At 46.0% G+C, this 18,329-nt stretch overlaps 1 long non-coding RNA gene across 1 annotated transcript; it reads left to right on the top strand.

Annotated features, from left to right (window-relative positions):
• The first annotated feature begins 2,852 nt into the window (after positions 1–2,852).
• LOC124234261 (uncharacterized) lies at positions 2,853–9,570 on the top strand. Its single transcript, XR_006887262.1, has 2 exons — positions 2,853–6,353; positions 6,444–9,570. It is a non-coding gene; the product is annotated as an uncharacterized LOC124234261 (long non-coding RNA).
• Positions 9,571–18,329: the final 8,759 nt, after the last annotated feature.

Below are 18,329 nucleotides of genomic sequence, written 5' to 3'. Positions count from 1 at the left end.
TTTCACAAAAAACGTCAACTAATGGTTTGAAAAATTGAGTCTTGTTGAACAGCAAGTTCGGTCCTTGCACCCCTAAGTTTACCATACTTCTCGTGTTTCCCGCTGTATGTAGTGTCATACTGCTTTTTTGCTACCACAAAGTTTGTTTGGATTCAGATTTTCACGCGAGTGTAATGGGAAAAGGCCGTAGGAAAAGGGATATTGGGTATACACTACACTTCTGTTTTGCTGGTCAGCTGGCATTTCTATCTTGACAGAGAGTGTGTGTGTGTAGCTGATGTCTTTATCTGGGGAAGGAGTAAAATGAAAACATTGACCAAATTAGTGGAATTGTTGTATTTCAGAAAGCAGGAATTCACAAATTTTTATTTTATTGCAGGTATTTCTTGGTGGATTTTTATGCACCACCAACAGCTGTTGAAAGCATAATGGAGTACTTGTCTCGAGACATTGATGTGATTAGACCGAATGTTGTAAAACACCCTCTGACCCAGGAAGTAAAAGAGTGTGGAGGGATTGTCCCGGTCCCACTTGAAGAGAAACTCTATTCCATGAAGAAGAGGAAGTGAGAAGATTCACCAGATTTTAGCCTTATCTCTCACTTTTGAGCATCGTGGATTAATAATTTACAAGCTTGACCTTTATACAAGAGTGTGTTCCAGGTGCCATTTGATTTTTAAAAGGTATTTTTTGGCTCTTGATTCCCTTTGCTCTGAGAGGTGTGGGAATGGCTTGCTTAGAGCCACTTTGTCATCTGTGGTCCCAGTACACTGGTTTTGATTTTGTTTCATTAGTGTGATTTCTTTGTCAGTGAGGACTTTGTGCCCTGCAATGACACCAATATCATCTTGAAAAGCAAAACTCAGGAAAACTGCCTTGGATCGCGAGCCAGTCATTCAGGCTGTATAACCATGCAAAATAAAATTTTAAGGCCGCTGCATTATGTGAGTAACTTCTTACCAGAGTAAAACATGATTTTAAAAAACTGCAGGAAGTGTTTTGTGTCTTCCCCTACCCGGCACAGTGCACTACCCCAGGCCTCGCAGCGCCCGTCTGCCCAGAAGGCTGGCTGTGTGTGGGAAGGGTGACCCGCTTTCCAGCCCGAGTGCAGAGACGGGGAGAAGCAGGGGTTAGGGCCGAGTCGGGGGTGTCTGTCTCTTGACTAATGGGCATTGTGTATTCTATAAAATCAGGAACTTTGTATCTCACAGTTAACTTGTTGTTGTGGGTGCTGCTTTTTGTGGAGAGACATGTCTACATGAGGTCTCACACTGCTCCCTGTCGTTCCTTTGCCATGAGCACCTGCCTCCTCCGCTGTCCCTCGGCCCTGGCACGCCCCTTTTGGGAGGTAGCCGCCTCTGAGTTCTGCTCCTCCTCCCTTCTGCCCACTCCTCTGATGAGTTGAAAGCCAAGTGCTTTTGAGTTGGGGAGGCCCAAAGAGTAGCTGGCACAGAGCCTGTGGCTGGTGACATACTGAGCTCTTAATTTAGGGGGACTTGTATGAAGATACAGCTCTCCTTTTTTTGTTTTTTATTTGATACTCATAAAAATCTGTTTTTTAAAAAGATGTCCTGGAAATAAAAAGACAAGTTTTATTTTGAGGATTTTTTTTGCAGGGGAGAGGTTGGGTTCGGCATGTTGTTATATGGTCGTGCTCCGCATAATGACATCTCAGTCAACGAGGGGCTGCAAATACAGGGTGGTCCCATAAGCTTAGTACCATGTAGCCTAGCTGTGTGGTAGGCTGTCCCATCTAGGTTTGTCTAAGTACACTCTATGATGTTCACACAACGATGAAATCACCTAACAACACATTTCTCAGAACGGATCCCTGTCATTAAGCGACGCATGACTGTTCTTTGAGACTAAGAACCAACTAGTCTTTGCTTGAAATGGTTATAATTAGGGTTACCAAATTTAGCAAATAAAAATGCAGGATAGTCAGTTAAATTTGAATTTCAGATAAATATGTCATTCTTTCGCATAAGTATGCTCCAAATACTGCCTAGAACATACTTACAGCAACAACTGATGCGTTGTTTATTTGAAATGCAAATTTACCTGGGTGTCCTGTATTTTCTGTGGTAACCTTAGTTTAACTCACGTAAAGGAATGAGCACTGTCTAGGCAGAGACGGTCTGCTCTGCCCGGCACAGCTCTTAAGAAGGAAATGAAGCTAGCATCCAGCATCCTGGCTTTGCAACTGGCTCCATCAGCAGTGAGGTGAGTTTGAAGAGGATCAGGAGTTACAGAAGAGAACACAGTTGGTGGGCTCTAATTTGCCTCCAACTCTTAACTCCCTCAACCTACCAGAAAACCCACTGAGAAACGAACTGAAATTTCATTCCTGGTCAGTTCCAGATAATCAGTTCCGTAAGCCTGAATTTACGCCACAGTCTTAGAATTGCTACCTGCCTTTTAAAAAACTTTAAAAAGTTCCACACGTGGTCTCCACCACAGGCCTGGGAAGCCGAGGACCCGGGGTCCCTGGGAGCGGGGTGGCTTCTGTGGTGGGTGATGGTGAGGCTTTCTTCTGGAACAGTCTCTGGCGTCTCCTCAGAGCCGGTGAGTTAGAAGAAACTGACGAGCCTTTCCGACTTTTCTCTTGTTCTCTCAGCAACCCAGCTGACAAAGCTATGCATAAAATGTTGGAGGAAGTGCCAGAGACGAGGTGGACTCTTTGGTTATGTTAATTTATACAATCAGATCCTGTTAAAGCAGGAGGGGGCCCAGAGATCTGGCCTCTGCCTCCCTTTGAACCACAGTGGGACTGAAGCACAGAGAGATGTGCAAGAGAGATGCCCCAGGAGCCAGGCTCCTCCTGGCTCCTCCTGGCTCCTAACCAGATTCATCACTTAAGAGCTCAGACAGCATCCAGCTTCAACTTCCTCCAAGGGCAAAAAGCTATAAAAAGTCTTTTGAAGAGCAATGGTTCAGTAAAGAGGGCTATTAAGAACGATAGACTGGAAATAAAAGGGATGAAATGAAGATTATCTGGGAAAATATGCCACTTCCTGTTCCATTAGGAATTTCCTGAAAGCGCAGGCTGTCAGCCAGGGCTCGAGAGCACCAACTCCTCTACCACACGGTTTGCGCCTCGATGTGCGTTCACTCAGGTGCTGTTGGAGGTAACTTTCCATAGCAACCTTTAAGGTTACTGCGTGCACACTGCATGCCATGTGCTATATGTGCTGTGCTGCACACGTGTTCTCTCTGACCTCGGTCCTTCCAGCAGTCCTTTGAGGGAGTGTTGTCACGCCTGTGTTTGGGATGAGGAAACAGGCGCAAAATGATTTGACCTTGACCCCACAGCTACCAACTGAGAGCTGGGTTCCTGATCTGGGGACGCTGTCACCACGTGGTCTTTTCCATCCAACAACATCGGGGATGTCTTTGTCCTCTCAGGTTAAACAAGGCCCTTGCTTGTCTGGGGTGAATTGTTACCACTCAGGTAGTAGCAGTTGTCCTTACGGCCTGAGTGTGGTGCTGGCACTTTCTTTTCCTGCATTTGCTAGTCCCTGGGAGGACGATTGACGCCATTGGGCATTCCAGGTCACGCAAGTGTTCAGAATCCTGTGGCACAGTTTAGAGTGTTAGCAAGGAGGCTGGCTAAGTAGGACAGCTGTGCTGTGTGCCAGTTCCTCTCCTTGGAAGTTCCAAAATGAAGCCACTGTCCATTCCCCCTGAGCCACTGATTCGTAGCTGGACCCTCAGACACTAAAGGGCCGTTGCCCCTTTGCAGGCTGTCAGAGTGTGCGGTGCCTGAGCGGGGCATGTATGCAGGTCATTTCCAGGCTGCATATTTACTGGCAGAGCCGAGAGTACGGGGTCCTCCTGCCCGGGCTGGTGGTCAGGGGAGCAGTTTGGTGGTCCACTCCTTCAGTGAGCGAAGAGTCCCTGTCCTGGTGGGCTGACAGCTGAGGAGGCAGAAAAGTGTGGTGGAGCTAAATGGGGGCCTGCTGCCAAGGGAAGGGCAGGGACACAGTCGGGCTGAGAGCCGGAGGATGAGGAGCCCGTCCTGTGATGTGAGGAGGACACAGTGCATGCAGAGGCCCTGAGCCCCTGAGCTGGAGGACGGAGAACAGAGGGCAAGAGAGGAGACATGGCAAGGAATCGAGGGGTCAGATCTGGGAGACGAGACCCCTGAGGAATACGCACGCAAGGGTGGGAGTCTGCTGAAGTGAGGTGAGCTGCAGAAGCGCAAGAGGCGGGTCTCAAGGCGAAGCAGCTACCCCAGAGTGCTCCCTCTGGGCTCACGTCCCCACAAAAAGGCTTCTTCCTCGGATTTGTCACCTTGACTATTTGTGGTCCACTTTGGACAGGATCGAGCTTCCAGAAGTACTTCGTTTTTGCCTGAGGTGTGGGCTCAGGGAGGTGGAGAGAGAGATGGAGGCTGTGCACCCAAGAAGCTAGTCTCAGATGCGCCTCGAAAGCTGCTTCCTGGAGACACTTGAAGTCGTGGAGGCATTCAGCAAGCGTCTGCCTCGGAGACGATTAGTGCTGTACCATGAGTGTCAACAAGGAAGGACCGTTAAGCCCAGATGAGCCTTTTAGATTTTTGCTGGAAGACCAGGTTCCTGTTGATGGAGATGAAATATTTGATGAAAGGGTTACAGGAGTGTTGAAAGCATGAGTTGCGTTTCCATACTTCTAGTTGATCTGGACCAGTAGTTGTCTACCTCAACCCACCTGAGGTACACAACCCAACACACCTGAGGATGCTTTTAGCAAGAGCTCAAATGGATCATCTTCCTTTACCCTCCTCAGAATTCCACAAGGCAGGAATTACACCCATTGTACAGATGAGGCACCTGGAGCTCAGAGAAAATAAGTGACTCGTCCAAGGCTACAAAGGGAGGAGTTGGGAGTGTTGATTCAAAAGTCTCCCTGTGATCCACTGCGCCCTCTGGAGGCGGATCCCTCCCAGCAGCCCAGGCCGTGCTCTGAGGGGCCTGCTCTGAGCCACCTACGCCCCTGCGCCCTCCCTACCCCACACCCAGCCCGGGGCCCCAGGCTTCAGCACTGGAGGAGGGGAAGAGAGGATCTGGGGCTCCTTGGGAGTCTTTTTAATTTCAGGTCTTCTCCTGAGAACAACAGAAAAAACCGTGAGTGCACCCTGGAGACCAGGCCTGCTTTTTGCATGTTTTTCCCTGCTGCGTAATTTCCCACAGAGCTTTTTTTCTCTCCACACTACTCCAGGGGTGTATTTATAGAGCGCACACATGGCAGGTCCTGCCCTGGGCAGGATGCAAAGTTGAATGGGCAGTGTGCCCGATCTCAGGGCTCTCAGAGATAGGTGGAAATAGTATCAGAAAACAGGCCCTAATACAAATAATAATTGAGATTCGAAGCGAGTGCTGTGGAAACGGACAACTGGATTCGTTACTACTTGGAATGGGAGGAGGCGTGGCTTTCCAGCAGAGATGGCATTTAAGCCAGTGTGAGAATGGCTAGTGTGGAGCATGGCTGATGGGAGATGGGAGGTGACAGAACTGCACGGTGTGATACGGGAACACCTGGGAGTGGGTAAATGGGCTGTGATGGTGGGAAAGGGCTTGGAGGGTGGGAGAGGTTGGGAATTCTCTCAGGGAGGGTCCAGGTCGCTGTCTACTGATGAGGACATTTCATAACTACTAAGGGGTCTTTTCAAAGAGCTAAGAATGAGCACTGGGCATATTAACTTGCTATGAAATGTGCCTCCTAATTGACCAACCCCCCCATGCTGTTCACATATTTGTGAGAGAAATATGATTTTACAAATTCACCATGGATTGGGACAAGGAGGGTGGAGGCAAGGTTTTCCCATGTTCACTTGCAGGCAGAGTGGACTGGACGGTGGAAGGGCTTGCACAGTGCTCCCTAACGGCAGCGGGTGTGCTCTGAAATGCCGTGTCGGGGTGCGTTTGAAAAGTACACATCACTCTTTCGTTGTTGGGGTCTGGGCTGCTGTCATTTGTGTCAGGAGGGCTCAGCGAGAGACGACTGAACCTGGAATCGCCCTGAAGAGCCATTTGCCAGTCCCTGCCCTGTCTTCTGCCCCTGGGCATGGGCCATTATGGTGTTGATGTTGGGAAGTTTCCAGAGTAATTTGTGGGATTCTTGGTCACCCAGAAGAAAAACGTAGTAATGAAATGAGCATAGAACTTCGGGTCAGAGACCTCCTCAGTGGCCCTGCATTGCCACTCAGGAGCCACGTGATCTTGGACAATTCTTTATCTTCCCTCAGCCTCAGGCTTCAGTGTCTTCATATGGAAAATGTGGCCGGGGAGCCAGCTGGTCTTGAAGAGCCTTCCAAGTGTATGAGGCTCTGGACCGAGTCTCCCTGCCCGGTTTGCCGAAGGGTTATTCCATCAGTAAGTCAGGAACCTGCTGGCTGGTGGGGTGGGGAGATGGGGAAGGGTTAAAAGAATTGCTCAGGGGCTTATGTGCACACTTCTTTTCAGCTTCTCATAAGCACAGCTGTTATTTCGGTTCTGAGGGGCTGACTCTAAAGAGAATAGGCGCTCTACTTGATCACAAGAAAACAGCAAAGGGAGCCCCAGAGGCCAACACAGTCATTTGCTGGGTTCTAATTGCCGGCGTTCTTTCTGCTGAGAACAAAGCTTTAAAGGATGTGGACTTAGAGCCAAACACGGGCACGAGGCATTATTAGTCCACAGAAGGAAAGCAGGGTGGCAACCAAGAAGTCCTTCGGGGGTGACAAAGCCTGCTTTTTGGAGAGGGGCACCAAGACCCTCAAAATTAACCACTCTATTTATAGCAACAGCAGCAATACCAAGATAACTCTGCACACTCCCAGCCTCCGCCAGCCCAACGGGAAAATTAGCAAAAGTCAGACTCCTGAAACCGGACCACGTCACCAAAGTGCTCAAGACCCTTGAGTCGCTGCAAGGGGGAAGAATGGCTGTCTGGGTATCGCATCTGAACCCTTTTCCCCAGAACACCTGTACCAAGCTGTGACTTCTCTGGGGAAGGAAGTGTGATTTCATCCTGTTTCCCAGGGAAGATTTGCCCCGAGAGGATTCCATTGCGAACAGAAAAGAGAAGGATGCGTTGTTCAGTGGTCACCATCAGAAGTAGGGATTATGCAAAATGGACTCTTGACCTCGCCATTCCAAATGAGTGGGAGACTCCACTATTTCCGTAAAGCTTGTATTGAGCTAAATGGTGTGACATGCATGTGGCACCCTTTGTCCAAGTGAATCCGAAAGTGTAAGCACCTCTGTGGAAGACTAGATACTTTTTTGACAGAGATGTCAAATTCTGTTAACTGGTACATTCAATTCTCATTATTTGAAGATTGTGTGTTTGCCAATTTGCCCACTCGCAAAAATTTATTGGTAACCCCCAAATCAACATGCATAGTCTTTTCAAGGTCATTGACTGATAAGAGTGGCAAAAATTTGAGTCTTCTGACAAGTCCGTTCCCAGCCAAGGTTGAACAAGGAAACACTCTACCTTCTTGTTTCAGCTGTCATATTGCAAATGTGCCTTTTTTGTGGTGTATTTCGTGTCATGTTTTTGCATTTGTGTGCTTTTTGTTGGTGATTTTGCTGTTTAAACGGCCCCCAAGTGTCGTGCTGCAGTGCTGTGCAGTGTCCCTAAGCATGAGAAGGCAGTGATGTGCCTTATGGAGAAAGTAACTGTGTTACATGAGCTTTGTTCACATGTGAGTTATAGTGCTCTTGGCCTTCTTCAACGTTAATGACTCAACAATATATATTAAATAAGGTGTCTTTACAAAGAAACACACATAAGGCAAGATTGGATATTGATGGGTTGACATAAATGTTATGATCAGAAGCTTGCAGGAACCTAACCCTGCATTTCCTCTAGGAGCAATGGTGTTCTCTAATTCAGTGTTCCCGGCAACTTTATAGGACATACCTATCGCTAGAATCAACTGTGTTTGACTCTGGGGTTTGTGCTTTGTTTTCCTGCTAAGGACCTCTTTGACATCTTTCTCTAATTCTCTGACTTTTATCTGCAATAAAGGAGATTTTTATTTCCACCATTGTTCTTATTCTGCTTGCCTGGTTTGTCTCCCGCCACCATGCCTTCCCTCCCCATCCACACTTAGTTTCATCCTCCGCCCTGGCTCCTGTCCACTAGGGAGCTGTACGTCTGCACGAGCCAGGGCCCCTCTCTCTGAAAGGAGCACTTAGTGCCTCTGCAGAAGGGTTTGGCGAGGTGGCCAGAAAAAGCCAGACTGTGAGAGAAGAACTTGGACACAGTGCTCCGTTGATCTCCCAGCATTAGGAGAGGGCAGATGCGGTGGGGTTTATTTAAGGCCATGGAAGGAAGCGGGTAATGAAATAAGGAGTATAGCAGCCCCCCCTCAGGGCCTGTGGTATCTCAAGGGTTTTCCTAACACTCTCCAAATCAGATACATTTTAATTACCTTTAAAGCAACAGCAAAAGGTTGTTCACAAAGCAAGATCACAAGGAATTTTAAAGGCGCTGATTTTACAAAGTTAGCAGTTATGACCAATGTTTTGAAAACTTGTTCTTCTTCCATATGCCTCTTACCAGATCTAAATATAGTAATATGGAATAAGTTAGTTATGGTGGTTAAGCAAATGTTGAAGACATCCCTGTTTGCTCAGTACTCCCTTATTCCTCCTAATCAGAATGCAACGGTTTGGGGTTAAATCTCTATTCTGGTGAAATGGGAAGCTATGCGATGATTCTCCCTGTCCTTACAGCACCGTTCATACTCTGCTTGCTTTCCTAAAACTTGCACGTGGATAGATAAACTAGAAACATTCTACTTTTTAAGAAGTTCTAACCTACATAAAAGTCCAGGAGATACTATAATATAATGAGGTATTCAGCACTCAGCTTTAACAGATACTGTTTTTTTCTCTATTCCCTTCAGATCTTTTAAAGAAATAAAATGTTAGATATAGTTGAAGTTCTCTTTTGTACCTCTTCTTATCCTATTTCTTCCTTCCCAAGAGGAGGCCATCATTCTGAAGTCAGTGTGTATCATTTATGTCCATTTTATGTTTCATTATGTAGAAGCAGCTGTAATTTATCATACTGTTTTGTGGATTTTTAATGAACTAAACAGATTCATGGTCTGGAGGCCTCAGCCACGTGGCTTTTTTCATTCAACACTATCATTTTGAGCTCTCTCATGTAGATCTAGTACATTGATCTCCGCTGCCCATAGGGTGCCAGCGATGACTACATTGCCTTGTCCACTTGCCTCTTAATGGGCAAGTCCAAGTTTACAGTGTTTTGAGTGACCCTGCAGTGAACTTCCTGGCCAATATCTCCTGGGGCATACATGTGAGTATTTCACCAGACGTTGAATTGCTGGCTCATTGGGTATTTTCATTTTCATCTTTCCTAGTTCTTGACAAATTTCTCTTGTGAGTCTTTACCAATTTACACACCCAGCAGCAAGATTTGAGAGTTCCTGTTTTCAAATACCTCCCAATAAATGGTAATACCGTGCTTTTTTTCTTAAAAAGAAATTTTGCTGATCTAATGAGTGTCAAAGAGATACCTCTTTTTTAAACTTGTATTTTCTCTCTTAATAATAAACGTGAGCTTATTTTCGTGGTAATGGTCATTCTGGTTTTTTTCCCCTGTTGCCTTTTTATATATTTTGTTAGTTTCTTTCTTTGATTGTCATTTTTCTAACCTAAGAAAACAGAAAGGCAATGCTTACTATACGAGTGCAGTTCAGGAGGGTCTAAGACCACCACCCTGGCCTCACCCTGCCACGGACAGCAAGAGAAGAGGGGGCCCCAGATGCTACATGCTTCTGGCAACTCTCCCTTTCACTTTTGCCTCCCCAAACTCGACACCTCCCTCTTGCCATACACACACACAGCCTGGTTCTGCTATCTGCCTTGGGAACTTTGGGACTAATATTACGATGCCCTTTATTCCTGTTTGTGAGAGTCACCACGAGAAGGCCAGGATTTCCAGGTCATCCCTCACCCTCGGCAAGCCAATCCCATATAGCTCAGGATATTCCATCTTTTGACCCATCTCCCCCTCCGGTCCTGAAACTTGTTCTCTGTGCCCCTTGAACTCACAGTCATCAGCCAAAGCTCTGATTTCCTCAACCTATTCTGAAACATTTCCTTCCTCTTCTTGCCTCTGGGATTGCCCCTGGAGCCGCTGCTTCCCTTGGAGCCCTCTCACTGGTGGCTCCTTTCGCTCCATGACCCTTTTCCTACTAGGCCTAGAGGCAGTGCAGGCGTCCTCTACCCCATCCCGACTATTGTCTCTCCAGTCCTTCTAAACCTCCTAGACTTGATTCTCATACCATCAGACTAAACCACTGGGTCCAGCTGGTCATCTAAGGACCCCAGGCCACATCCTCTCATTCCTTGAAGACTTTGGCTCCTGGCTCACTGCTACTCTTTCAACCCAATCTCATATGATTCTGGGTGATTTCAGTATCCACTTAGATGATTCTTTCTAATACCCTGGCCTCTCCTCCAATGATCTTGCCACCCATCTTCCCTTACTCACCTGCTCCAGGGTTATACTATTCATTACCAATAGCTATATCATCCAACATCTCAATTTCAGGCATCCCACCCCTATCTTTCCAGCTCCCTCCCACTTGTACCCTAGCTCAAACAATCCACTCTCTCAACACCAATGGGACCTACCAATCCTACCATCTTTTCTTTGTGTCTCACCTCCCTCATGCCATCACTTCCCTCCCTAACCCAGCTTAAATCCCATCACTGCAATCACTCATCAACTTTCTAGATCCCCTCTCACTTGTTACATTCAAATGCTTAACCCACTCGGTGCCTGCACCAGGGCGGTTGAATGTGGCTGGAGAAAGACGAATCTCTGCTGCCTGGTCTCTATAAGTTCACCACCACTTACCACATGTGGGCCTTTGGCGCTCCCAGCACAGCAGTATCTCCCTAGTCCATTGACTCCCAACCTTCCCAGATAAATATTCCTTCCTTCCCTTCTCTCCAATCTTCCAGAACCTTTGTGCCCCCACTTCTCAGCTGATGACTTAGCTCGCTATTTTACTGAAAAAATTAAGGCAATCAGAATGAAAGTTCCACAAATGCTCAAACCACACCTGCTGTCCCCCTCGCATCTGTAACCACATCCTCTAGCTCCCCTCCTGGAGGGACTGCCCGTGATGCTACAGAGGGCTCACGTCTCCCCTGTGCCCAGCACATGCTGGGTCATGGCTCCAGCGCATTTCCTCCTCGCTCCTGCATCATCGAATTTCCCCCGTCTCTGGTCATTCCCGTCGGTGAAAACACACTGTTAATTCTCTCTGAAAAAACTTCTCAAGAGAGTTATGTATGCTCGTCCTTTCTTCTCTTCTCAGTCTCTTTAATGAAAATAATGGCAGAAGAAACAAAAAGAAGCCCAACCTTTTGTGTTGAAGTGCATTCCTCACTCCCTCTTGAACTCACCCACATGAGGCTTTTGCCCCTACCCGACTTGTGTTGAAGTCTGTAAATCCACTGCCCCCTCAGTCCTCAGTTCACTCCCATCAGCAGCTCACAGGTGCTCACACCCTCCCCCTTGAAAGGCCTTCTTTGCTCAGTTTCTAGGGCATCACAGGCTCTGCTCTTCCTGACTCTGGAATCCTCCGTGGGCTGCTTTGCTGGTTCCTCTGCGTTTCCCTGACTTTCAGTGTTGGAGTGTTCCAGGCTCACCCCTCGACTTCTTCTCTGTCTGCTCTCACTCTCTGGGTAATCTCATCCACTCTTCTGGTTTTAAGTATATATATACAGACCTTAAAACTCCCCAATTTTTGTCTCCAGCACAGATGTCTCTCCTCGGCTCCACATGGGAATCTCCAGTGGTCTTCACCACGTCTTCCCTTGAAAGCCTAACAGACATCTCAGACTTTGCATATTCAAAATTGAGCTCCTGCTTCCCTCCCAAGCCCACTCTCAAGAGAGTTTTCCCACCTTCCATTGGCTTACGTCAAAAGTCTTAGAATCATCCTGGGCTCCTCACTTTCTTTCACATCCCCAATCCAGTCCCCTCAGCAAATCCTGTTTTCTCACCTTCAAAACTTACCTGAATCTAACCACTTCTCATCACCTCCACTGCCACCATCGGGGTCCAAACCATATCATCTCTCTCCTAGACTGCAACAACCTCCTGTATTAGTTTCTTGGGGCTGCTGTAACAAAGTACCACAAACTGGGTGACTTAAACAACAGAAATTTATTCTCGCATAGTTCTGGAGCCTGGAAGTATGAAATCAAACTGTCAGCAGGGTGCACTCCCTCCAAAGGCTCTAGAGGAGGATGCTTCCTTGCCTCTTCCAGCTTCGAGCAGCTCCAGATGGTCCTTCGCTCGTGGCAGCATTGCCCCAATTCTGCCTCTGTCTTCACATGACCTTCCTCCCTGTGTGTGTCTGTGTCTGTTCCTCTTCTTAGGATATCAGATTTTGATTGAGAGCCCACCATAACTCCAGGATGATTTCACCTCTGGATCCTTAACTGATTAAATCCACAAAGATGCTATTTCCAAATAAGGCCACATTCTGAGGCTCCAGGTGGACAGGCATTTTGGAAGACAATATTCAACCCACTCCACCTCCTTGTGGGACTCCCTGCTTCTACTCTGGGTGCCCTCTGGTCTGACCTCAACCCAGCAGCTCGAGCAATCACTCCTCTGCTTAAACCCTCTCCCCAGGCTCCTATTTCATCGGAAGGAAAGGCACAAGTCCTTCTAATGGCCTATAAAACCTGATTCATCTGGTCTCCTCATTCCCTCCCACCTTATCTCCCACTGCACCTCCTTCCCCCAACTCTGCTTTAGGTACACTGGCTCCCATGCCTTTTGTTCCAGCAGCACTTTCTGCCTGAACGCTTCCTTGCATCTTCATATTTAATAGACACACACATAATGTTTATTACACACCAGGCCCAGTTCCAAGTAATTTATGAACATTAACTTAATTCATTTGGTTCTCTTAACAACCCTATGCTGTGGGTACTAACACTCCTTGTTTTGCAGCAGAGGAAACCCAGGTACAGAGGAGTTAAGCGACTAGCTCAAGGTGGCACAGCTAGTTACTGGATCAGATGCAGTCTGGCCCAGAGTGCGGGATCTTAACGGGGGCATGGTCCCACCTCTCCTTCAGGGCTTCGTCCAGTATCACCTTCCCAGTGGGGCCTTTCCTGACCACCCTGCTTAGAATCACAGCCCACACCCTGCTTTCCCCACTCCCTTACCCTGCTGAATTTTTCACCACTACACTTATTTTGCCACTGATATAGGTTTTATTTACCTATATCTATAGCATATGTCTCCCCCCAGGTGGAATGTAAGCTCCCTTGGGGTATGAATTTTATCTGGCTGGTTCATTGATGCATCCTCAGCCTAGGATGGTGCCTGACACATTGCAGTTGGATGAGTGAAGAGGAATTTTCCAAGAGAAAATGGTAGATCTAAAGTGAAAGTGTCCTGGGCTGTGAAACCTCTCGTCCTCTGTCAGCTGGCTCCAGCAGCCTTGTCTTCCATACGTCTCACGTGGAGAATGGATTGGTCAAAAACTGGATAAGGATTAGTACGAAAAAGTAAAGCAAAATACCTGTAGATGTAAAATCACAAACTAACAAGGGTGAGTTGGCAGTGAGTAGAAAAGCCATAAAAAATCCATGCCCTGGGGCCCAGCAGTTCCACTCTTGGCCATTTACCTTGAATCATGATGCACTCAGAGTTAAGGTACCAGGATGTTCACCAAATTGTTCTTAAATAAAAGCAAAAAGTTGAAAATCACCTAAATGCTCTACAGTAGGAGACTATTGAAATAAATTATGTGTGGATTTACCATGCCACCATTAGAAATCAACATATAATAGCATAAGAAAATATTTATGACATATCAGTGGGAATAAAATGAAATTTAAATAACGCCTGATGGTATTTTAGATGCATAAACTGCATAGGAAAATAAAACAGATTTGCATCAATAAAAGAGAACCAGCTTTATAAAGATGGTAAAAAATAGAGAAGGGTCAGTATAATACGAACAGGAGTCCATAACATAGACTAGAAAATCAGTGACTGGATCTTGGCATAATTTTGAGCACAGAAGCATCATTAGGTTCGCACCAATTTGGAAGAAAACCAAGCAGCGTCAGGGTCATCCACAAGGAAGGACTTGGGTAGGCATTAAGCAAGCCAACCTAGGATGACAGCCACTCCTACAGTGACAAAGTAGGCAGGTCCTTATGTTAGGGCATTTACGTAGCAGCCTGGTCAGCTCACTGGGGCCCAGAGTGTCCTGGAGAAGGTCCCTGGTATAAACCTGAGTGGACTCAGAAGACAGAACAAAGCAGAGGTTCTGGTTTGAATGAATATCTCAGCCCAGCCTTCCCGTCTGAGCACCTCTTGTGTGCTTGCCAGTGTGTCATTCTTCCACCTATTAGGCTCGTTTCTCTTAGGTCCAAATAAATCAGCGTTAGTAGTAGTAAAAATCATTTTATTTTGCCTCCTAAACTGATCTGAACTGCTACTAGGACTGCTTCTGAGACTAGCAGCTGCTTTTGTGTTGAATTGGGTTGCAGCAATGGTGACAGCCTAATGCTGTGACCCAACAGCCGGGGAAGCAGGAGAGTGTGGGACCCCAGTTGTTATTGGATGAATAAAATAGCTTAAGGGCAGTATGATACAGCCTGATCTCTTCTTTAAAAAAAAAATAATCAGGAAAAACCCGGAAATATTAGGCGCTAACATATGAGCAGAATTGTCTCTGAGAAATGTGATGATGGGTATTTTTTTATTTTCCTCTTCTTGTTAACTATAATTGCTATTTTTTTAAAACAATGACTGTGTGCTGAAGAATATAGTAGAAATATTTCCAATAATAATGAAGAAAGACTGAGTGAGCAAAAAAAACATGAGAAACAACCTAACGGGTCATCACAGCAAATGTGTGAGTGAGGCCAGGCTTTTGTTTAGAGAAAGCTCTGATGGTGGGGAGGATAGTAGACATGGTTTGTGAAGTCATGGTCCCTGGGGGCTTTATTATGCTCTTCGTGGTCTATGAGAGACCCAAGAAGGCTCAGGGAAGCACAACTAAAAATAGAATTAAGAAGATAGCACAACCAGAGGCACTCACAGAATATACAACCATGTACTGGGAGGGCTTTGGGAAGAAGAAGAAGAAAAAAAAGAAAGAATTAAGAAGATGATAACAGCTTGGATTATTTAGCCTAAAAGAACTTATGGCTTAAAAATTGTCTTAAGTAAGTAAAGAGATTTTAGATGAAGACTGATCAATTGTGGATAGAAGAAGAAATGACCTTAAATTGATTAAGAGAGAGCTTGAAGAAGAGATCCTTGCCAGGGAGGCTGATGAGAGCCTGGCAAGGGCTGACAGTGGGCTCCCTCAGTCCTGGGAGGACTGAAGATAAGAAACACCATCTGTCCTAAAAGATCCAGGGAGACTTTCCAGAAGGTTCCTTGAAGTTCCAATCCTATGATGTCTCGATGAAAGTATAAACTCACCGAATCCATTCCTGAACAACCTATCCTGGAACTCGAAGTGTTTGTATTCTTGGCCGGGACTGGTCTTGACAGAGCTGGTGGCCATCTGTGCGATGGGAGGGCTGCCAAATTACCATTCCTACCGCCGAGTCATGCTGTCTGAAATTCTACCTGGTGACAATCATTCTTTGGTCATCAAGAGCCCAACAGAGTATGAGTGATGTGCTTATGTTTTTTTTTTTTTTCTTTTATTTTCTAAGTTCAGGAAGAAATAAGTGTGGATATTTTGGGATAACTAGTTTAAAATTTTCTCTCTTTAGGGATTGTTAAGAAAAATGATCCAAAACTCAGAAATAAGGCAAAGGGGTGTGTCCTCTCGATATCACACTGAGGCATGGTTTGACAGACTTACCCAAGGACTATTTAATTCTTGAGGAGAATATACCTGTGTTTGACTTTACTATTTACTAGTTGATAAGCCCAGACATGGTAAAGTTATATGTTAACTTGTCAATTTCTCTTCCTTAGAAAAGATACCCACAGAGGTTATGGTTTTATTCCTGTGTAGGGCTTTAACTAGTTTTGTATCTAACCTAGCAGTCATTTTAATATTCTGTTTTGTTTATAAATGCCAGTAAATTCTGCAAATGCATTTTGAACCATCTTTCTTATCCTGCTGATTTGCTCATTAATGAGTTAAATAAATTTTTGGCAAGCAGGAGGAGAAGGGATATCAGGACAGTAGCTTTAAGAGCATGGCGTTGATTCTCATCTGGGGAGATGTTTTTATGGTCATTCTTTGAAGGGGAAGGATTATTCGTCAGTTTTCATGTAATCCATGATTAGCCAACCCCTTGGTAAGCAAAAGGTAATTGGATTTTTTCCAACCCTAACAGCTAGCTGAGAGGATTGGGTGTGGGTCCAACCAGTGCTTCCAGAATGGAAAGGAGGGAATTCTGAGTGATAGAACAATTAGGATTCTGAAATGAGAACCTGATGGATGAAAATTTCACGTTAGAGAATAAGATTTCAGAGGGGGATGGATTCAGCGGAAATCAAGGTGCTGGTGCGATTGTGGGAGAAGTCGGGGCTAAAGCTCATTGGAGTAGAGGAGTCAAGGCAGAGAGTGGCCAGGAGCCAAAGGAGGCACCTGTGGGGATGTTGAACCCCTCCCTGACGGTGATAACTCCTGGCGGTGGCAACAGGACCACCTACCTGGTGATGCCTGGTGAGCAGAGGAGCCAACATTTTGTGCCATGCCCGACAATTCCCAGGATGAGATGCATGAATGGAGGAAGTCAGCCATGAGAGGTCATAAGAATTATTTGGGTGATGCAACTAGCAGAGTGTCTGACTAAGGTCACAGCTTGACTTGCCGAAGGCACAGAGACACAGGCAAACCTCAGATGCCAACCTATATGGTTTAGATGCCTCATTCTAGGCCTTTCCCAGAACACAGCCTCTTCTGTCTCACAAGAGGCCGCAGATGAGGAAGCTGTGGAGGCACTGACCCACCTTTTAAGCAACAGACAGCAACATACAGCACCAGAGGCCTTTGGAGCTGCAGGGCTGGATTTCACTCTTGGATGGCAATCTGCAGATTATCAAACCCCACTCCTGCCTCCCACCCTGGGGCTGCTAATATGGCTCCTGGCCAAGGCTCAGATGCCACAAGCCGCTGCAGGCCCCTAACTGCTGGTCCCCACCGTAGAGTGTTTGGGGCCCCCACTGAAAGGGTCTGATCCTTCATAGGCATCACCCAAATAAAACAAGCCAGCACATTTCTGCGCACTCACTGTGTGGGGGCTGTTTCCCTCCGTGGTTGTCTCTAGCACAGCTGCAAATTCCACTTTTATCTCTGTTGTGTTTTTGAACCTGTTTGCTTTTGATTATGGTTTGGTTTTGAAAGGGAAGAGACACACACTATCCAGCTGCCTGTTTTCTTTCTCAGATGGAGTAATAAAGCTTATTTATAGTGGAATTGTTTTTTTCCATTATAGCATATTTAATTTTATTACTCTACCTACTGCCTTGTGCTTTGAATTGCGTAGGGGAAGCATAAAAGAATACTCCGTTGTGTTTTTTTCCCTCCTGTAGTTGATTGTGGAAAACAGATGTAGCATCCTATTAGTCATTCTGTACCATGATGATTTTTTGCCTCTGACCGCTCGAAAGAACTCTCCTTATGAACCCTTGCAATTCAATGTAGGTAGACATAAGATTCAAAGTATGGCCACCCCATGCATCACATCCAATGTCTTTCATCCATTGTTGATGATTCTCTCCAAGGATGCAATATGCTGCAGAATACGATGATTTGGGCTTCCGAAGAGAAGTTTGAGCATGCTATTCATTTTGCTCTTCTGTCTTTCTATTCAAATCAGTTGAAAACATTGCTTACCTCTAGGCATTTTCGTACAGCCTTTGGTTACAGACACCTTGGCTCCCCAAACCACTTCTCCATCACCTTGGTCTTTGCTTTCTTAGGCCTGGAAAGAGCACAAGGAAAACCTCTCTCCTTGGAAGCACAGAGGTTCCTTAATCGCTCAAGCAGGCTTGCAAAAGATCTCATTGTATTTCATGTGAAGCTTTTTGACATGTTCTAAATTCTTAGGTTTGAATCCACATTTCTTACTGTTTTTGACCGTGTTTTCTACTGCTGTCTTACCTTGTTTTCTACCTTGTTGGACTAAGTAGGTACTTTAATGAGACGCTTCTGCCTCTGTCTTCATTTCTAGGAGGGAAAATGGAATCACAAGCGAGGGTGCTTGCTGTGCCTGAAGTCCCCACAATTTAGCAGAAGGACTTTGATCACACCCTATTGCTTCTGTTTCAATTTGTACAAATAAAACTGAAGCGGAACTTTACCA

Source organism: Equus quagga, unplaced genomic scaffold, assembly GCF_021613505.1.
Source record: "Equus quagga isolate Etosha38 unplaced genomic scaffold, UCLA_HA_Equagga_1.0 73442_RagTag, whole genome shotgun sequence".
NCBI classification, from domain to species: domain Eukaryota; kingdom Metazoa; phylum Chordata; class Mammalia; order Perissodactyla; family Equidae; genus Equus; species Equus quagga.
This window is presented reverse-complemented; position numbering and strand designations above follow the sequence as displayed.